Source organism: Oncorhynchus gorbuscha, unplaced genomic scaffold, assembly GCF_021184085.1.
Source record: "Oncorhynchus gorbuscha isolate QuinsamMale2020 ecotype Even-year unplaced genomic scaffold, OgorEven_v1.0 Un_scaffold_689, whole genome shotgun sequence".
Taxonomy (NCBI): Eukaryota; Metazoa; Chordata; class Actinopteri; order Salmoniformes; family Salmonidae; genus Oncorhynchus; species Oncorhynchus gorbuscha.
In genome coordinates, this window is record NW_025745765.1 from 299223 (window position 1) to 305222 (window position 6000).

General features: G+C 44.5%; 1 protein-coding gene across 1 annotated transcript in view; it reads right to left on the reverse strand.

Moving 5' to 3' along the window:
- LOC124019817 (solute carrier family 15 member 1-like) overlaps positions 1–6000 on the reverse strand; it is a 75668-nt gene that overhangs the window by 9278 nt on the left and 60390 nt on the right. The gene's annotated exons all lie outside the window — the stretch shown is intronic.

The window sequence follows — 6000 nt, forward strand, 5'->3', positions numbered from 1 at the left end:
GACTGATATCAACAACAGATATAGTGGCTGATATAGACAACACTGATATCAACAACAGATATAGTGGCTGATATCAACAACAGATATAGTGGCAGATAAACTGATATCAACAACAGATATAGTGGCTGATAGACTGATATCAACAACAGCTGATAGACTGATATCAACAACAGATATAGTGGCTGATATCAACTGATATCATCAACAGATATAGTGGCTGATAGACTGATATCAACAACAGATATAGTGGCTGATATCAACAACAGATATAGTGGCTGATAGACTGATATCAACAACAGATATAGTGGCTGATAGACTGATATCAACAACAGATATAGTGGCTGATAGACTGATATCAACAACAGATATAGTGGCTGATAGACTGATATCAACAACAGATATAGTGGCTGATGGACTGATATCAACAACATATATAGTGGCAGATATACTGATATCAACAACAGATATAGTGGCTGATGGACTGATATCAACAACATATATAGTGGCTGATATCAACAACAGATATAGTGGCTGATGGACTGATATCAACAACAGATATAGTGGCAGATAGACTGATATCAACAACAGATATAGTGGCAGATAGACTGATATCAACAACAGATATAGTGGCTGATATCAACAACAGATATAGTGGCTGATAGACTGATATCAACAACAGATATAGTGGCAGATAGACTGATATCAACAACAGATATAGTGGCAGATAGACTGATATCAACAACAGATATAGTGGCTGATAGACTGATATCAACAACAGATATAGTGGCTGATAGACTGATATCAACAACAGATATAGTGGCTGATAGACTGATATCAACAACAGATATAGTGGCTGATATCAACAACAGATATAGTGGCAGATAAACTGATATCAACAACAGATATAGTGGCTGATAGACTGATATCAACAACAGATATAGTGGCAGATAGACTGATATCATCAACAGATATAGTGGCTGATAGACTGATATCAACAACAGATATAGTGGCTGATATCAACAACAGATATAGTGGCAGATAGACTGATATCAACAACAGATATAGTGGCTGATATCAACAACAGATATAGTGGCTGATAGACTGATATCAACAACAGATATAGTGGCTGATAGACTGATATCAACAACAGATATAGTGGCTGATGAATCAACAGATATAGTGGCATATCAACAACAGATATAGATAGACTGATATCAACAACAGATATAGTGGCTGATATCAACAACAGATATAGTGGCAGATAGACTGATATCAACAACAGATATAGTGGCTGATAATATCAACAACAGATATAGTGGCTGATAGACTGATATCAACAACAGATATAGTGGCTGATAGACTGATATCAACAACAGATATAGTGGCTGATAGACTGATATCAACAACAGATATAGTGGCTGATATCAACAACAGATATAGTGGCTGATAGTCTGATATCAACAACAGATATAGTGGCTGATATCAACAACAGATATAGTGGCTGATATCAACAACAGATATAGTGGCTGATAGACTGATATCAACAACAGATATAGTGGCTGATAGACTGATATCAACAACAGATATAGTGGCTGATATCAACAACAGATATAGTGGCTGATATCAACAACAGATATAGTGGCAGATAGACTGATATCAACAACAGATATAGTGGCAGATAGACTGATATCAACAACAGATATAGTGGCAGATAGACTGATATCAACAACAGATATAGTGGCTGATAGACTGATATCAACAACAGATATAGTGGCAGATAGACTGATATCAACAACAGATATAGTGGCTGATAGACTGATATCAACAACAGATATAGTGGCTGATAGACTGATATCAACAACAGATATAGTGGCAGATAGACTGATATCAACAACAGATATAGTGGCAGATAGACTGATATCAACAACAGACATAGTGGCTGATAGACTGATATCAACAACAGCTATAGTGGCTGATACATCTCTCCCAAGTGGTCATTCTCTCTTTCTCCCCTTACCCATCTGTCTATCGCCTCCTTTGAATTCCATGCTGTCACAGTTACCAGCCCTTTCAAGCTTAACATCCTTATCATTTATCGCCCTCCAGGTTCCCTCAGAGAGTTCATCAATGAGCTTGATGCCTTGATAAGCTCCTTTCCTGAGGACGGCTCACCTCTCACAGTTCTGGGCGACTTTAACCTCCCCACGTCTACCTTTGACTCATTCCTCTCTGCCTCCTTCTTTCCACTCCTCTCCTCTTTTGACCTCACCCTCTCACCTTTCCCCCCTACTCACAAGGCAGGCAATACGCTCGACCTCATCTTTACTAGATGCTGTTCTTCCACTAACCTCATTGCAACTCCCCTCCAAGTCTCCGACCACTACCTTGTATCCTTTTCCCTCTCGCTCTCATCCAACACCTCCCACACTGCCCCTACTCGGATGGTATCGCGCCGTCCCAACCTTCGCTCTCTCTCCCCCGCTACTCTCTCCTCTTCCATCCTATCATCTCTTCCCTCCGCTCAAACCTTCTCCAACCTATCTCCTGATTCTGCCTCCTCAACCCTCCTCTCCTCCCTCTCTGCATCCTTTGACTCTCTATGTCCCCTATCCTCCAGGCCGGCTCGGTCCTCCCCTCCCGCTCTGTGGCTCGATGACTCATTGCGAGCTCACAGAACAGGGCTCCGGGCAGCCGAGCGGAAATGGAGGAAAACTCGCCTCCCTGCGGACCTGGCATCCTTTCACTCCCTCCTCTCTACATTTTCCTCCTCTGTCTCTGCTGCTAAAGCCACTTTCTACCACGCTAAATTCCAAGCATCTGCCTCTAACCCTAGGAAGCTCTTTGCCACCTTCTCCTCCCTCCTGAATCCCCCCCCCCTCCCTCTCTGCAGACGACTTCGTCAACCATTTTGAAAAGAAGGTCGACGACATCCGATCCTCGTTTGCTAAGTCAAACGACACCGCTGGTTCTGCTCACACTGCCCTACCCTGTGCTCTGACCTCTTTCTCCCCTCTCTCTCCAGATGAAATCACGCATCTTGTGACGGCCGGCCGCCCAACAACCTGCCCGCTTGACCCTATCCCCTCCCCTCTTCTCCAGACCATTTCCGGAGACCTTCTCCCTTACCTCACCTCGCTCATCAACTCATCACTGACCGCTGGCTCCGTCCCTTCCGTCTTCAAGAGAGCGAGAGTTGCACCCCTTCTGAAAAAACCTACACTCGATCCCTCCGATGTCAACAATTACAGACCAGTATCCCTTCTTTCTTTTCTCTCCAAAACTCTTGAACGTGCCGTCCTTGGCCAGCTCTCCCGCTATCTCTCTCTGAATGACCTTCTTGATCCAAATCAGTCAGGTTTCAAGACTAGTCATTCAACTGAGACTGCTCTCCTCTGTATCACGGAGGCGCTCCGCACTGCTAAAGCTAACTCTCTCTCCTCTGCTCTCATCCTTCTAGATCTATCGGCTGCCTTCGATACTGTGAACCATCAGATCCTCCTCTCCACCCTCTCCGAGTTGGGCATCTCCGGCGCGGCCCACGCTTGGATTGCGTCCTACCTGACAGGTCGCTCCTACCAGGTGGCGTGGCGAGAATCTGTCTCCTCACCACGCGCTCTCACCACTGGTGTCCCCCAGGGCTCTGTTCTAGGCCCTCTCCTATTCTCGCTATACACCAAGTCACTTGGCTCTGTCATAACCTCACATGGTCTCTCCTATCATTGCTATGCAGACGACACACAACTAATCTTCTCCTTTCCCCCTTCTGATGACCAGGTGGCGAATCGCATCTCTGCATGTCTGGCAGACATATCAGTGTGGATGACGGATCACCACCTCAAGCTGAACCTCGGCAAGACGGAGCTGCTCTTCCTCCCGGGGAAGGACTGCCCGTTCCATGATCTCGCCATCACGGTTGACAACTCCATTGTGTCCTCCTCCCAGAGCGCTAAGAACCTTGGTGTGATCCTGGACAACACCCTGTCGTTCTCAACCAACATCAAGGCGGTGGCCCGTTCCTGTAGGTTCATGCTCTACAACATCCGCAGAGTACGACCCTGCCTCACACAGGAAGCGGCGCAGGTCCTAATCCAGGCACTTGTCATCTCCCGTCTGGATTACTGCAACTCGCTGTTGGCTGGGCTCCCTGCCTGTGCCATTAAACCCCTTCAACTCATCCAGAACGCCGCAGCCCGTCTGGTGTTCAACCTTCCCAAGTTCTCTCACGTCACCCCGCTCCTCCGTTCTCTCCACTGGCTTCCAGTTGAAGCTCGCATCCGCTACAAGACCATGGTGCTTGCCTACGGAGCTGTGAGGGGAACGGCACCTCAGTACCTCCAGGCTCTGATCAGGCCCTACACCCAAACAAGGGCACTGCGTTCATCCACCTCTGGCCTGCTCGCCTCCCTACCACTGAGGAAGTACAGCTCCCGCTCAGCCCAGTCAAAACTGTTCGCTGCTCTGGCCCCCCAATGGTGGAACAAACTCCCTCACGACGCCAGGACAGCGGAGTCAATCATCACCTTCCGGAGACACCTGAAACCCCACCTCTTTAAGGAATACCTAGGATAGGATAAGTATTCCCCCCCCCTTTAAGATTTAGATGCACTATTGTAAAGTGACTGTTCCACTGGATGTCATAAGGTGAATGCACCAATTTGTAAGTCGCTCTGGATAAGAGCGTCTGCTAAATGACTTAAATGTAAATGTAAATCAACAACAGATATAGTGGCAGATAGACTGATATCAACAACAGATATAGTGGCTGATAGACTGATATCAACAACAGATATAGTGTCTGATAGACTGATATCAACAACAGATATAGTGGCAGATAGACTGATATCAACAACAGATATAGTGGCTGATAGACTGATATCAACAACAGATATAGTGGCTGATAGACTGATATCAACAACAGATATAGTGGCTGATATCAACAACAGATATAGTGTCTGATATCAACAACAGATATAGTGGCTGATAGACTGATATCAACAACAGATATAGTGGCTGATATCAACAACAGATATAGTGGCAGATAGACTGATATCAACAACAGATATAGTGGCTGATAGACTGATATCAACAACAGATATAGTGGCTGATATCAACAACAGATATAGTGTCTGATAGACTGATATCAACAACATATATAGTGGCTGATAGACTGATATCAACAACAGATATAGTGGCTGATATCAACAACAGATATAGTGGCAGATAGACTGATATCAAAAACAGATATAGTGGCTGATATCAACAACAGATATAGTGGCTGATAGACTGATATCAACAACAGATATAGTGGCTGATATCAACAACAGATATAGTGGCTGATATCAAAAACAGATATAGTGGCTGATAGACTGATATCAACAACAGATATAGTGGCTGATATCAACAACAGATATAGTGGCTGATATCAAAAACAGATATAGTGGCTGATAGACTGATATCAACAACAGATATAGTGGCTGATAGACTGATATCAACAACAGATATAGTGGCTGATATCAACAACAGATATAGTGGCTGATATCAACAACAGATATAGTGGCTGATATCAACAACAGATATAGTGGCTGATAGACTGATATCAACAACAGATATAGTGGCTGATATCAACAACAGATATAGTGGCAGATAGACTGATATCAACAACAGATATAGTGGCAGATAGACATATCAGACAACAGATATAGTGGCAGATAGACTGATATCAACAACAGATATAGTGGCTGAGAGACCGATATCAACAACAGACCGTGGCTGATAGAGTGAGTCTTGGACTGAGACTAGAATGGTAGATCAACTCAGACCAAGACTAGAATGGTAGATCAACTCAGACCAAGACTAGAATGGTAGATCAACTCAGACCAAGACTAGAATGGTAGATCAACAGACCAAGACTAGAATGGTAGATCAACTCAGACCAAGACTAGAATGGTAGATCAACTCAGACCAAGACTAGAATGGTAGATCAACAGACCAAGACTAGAA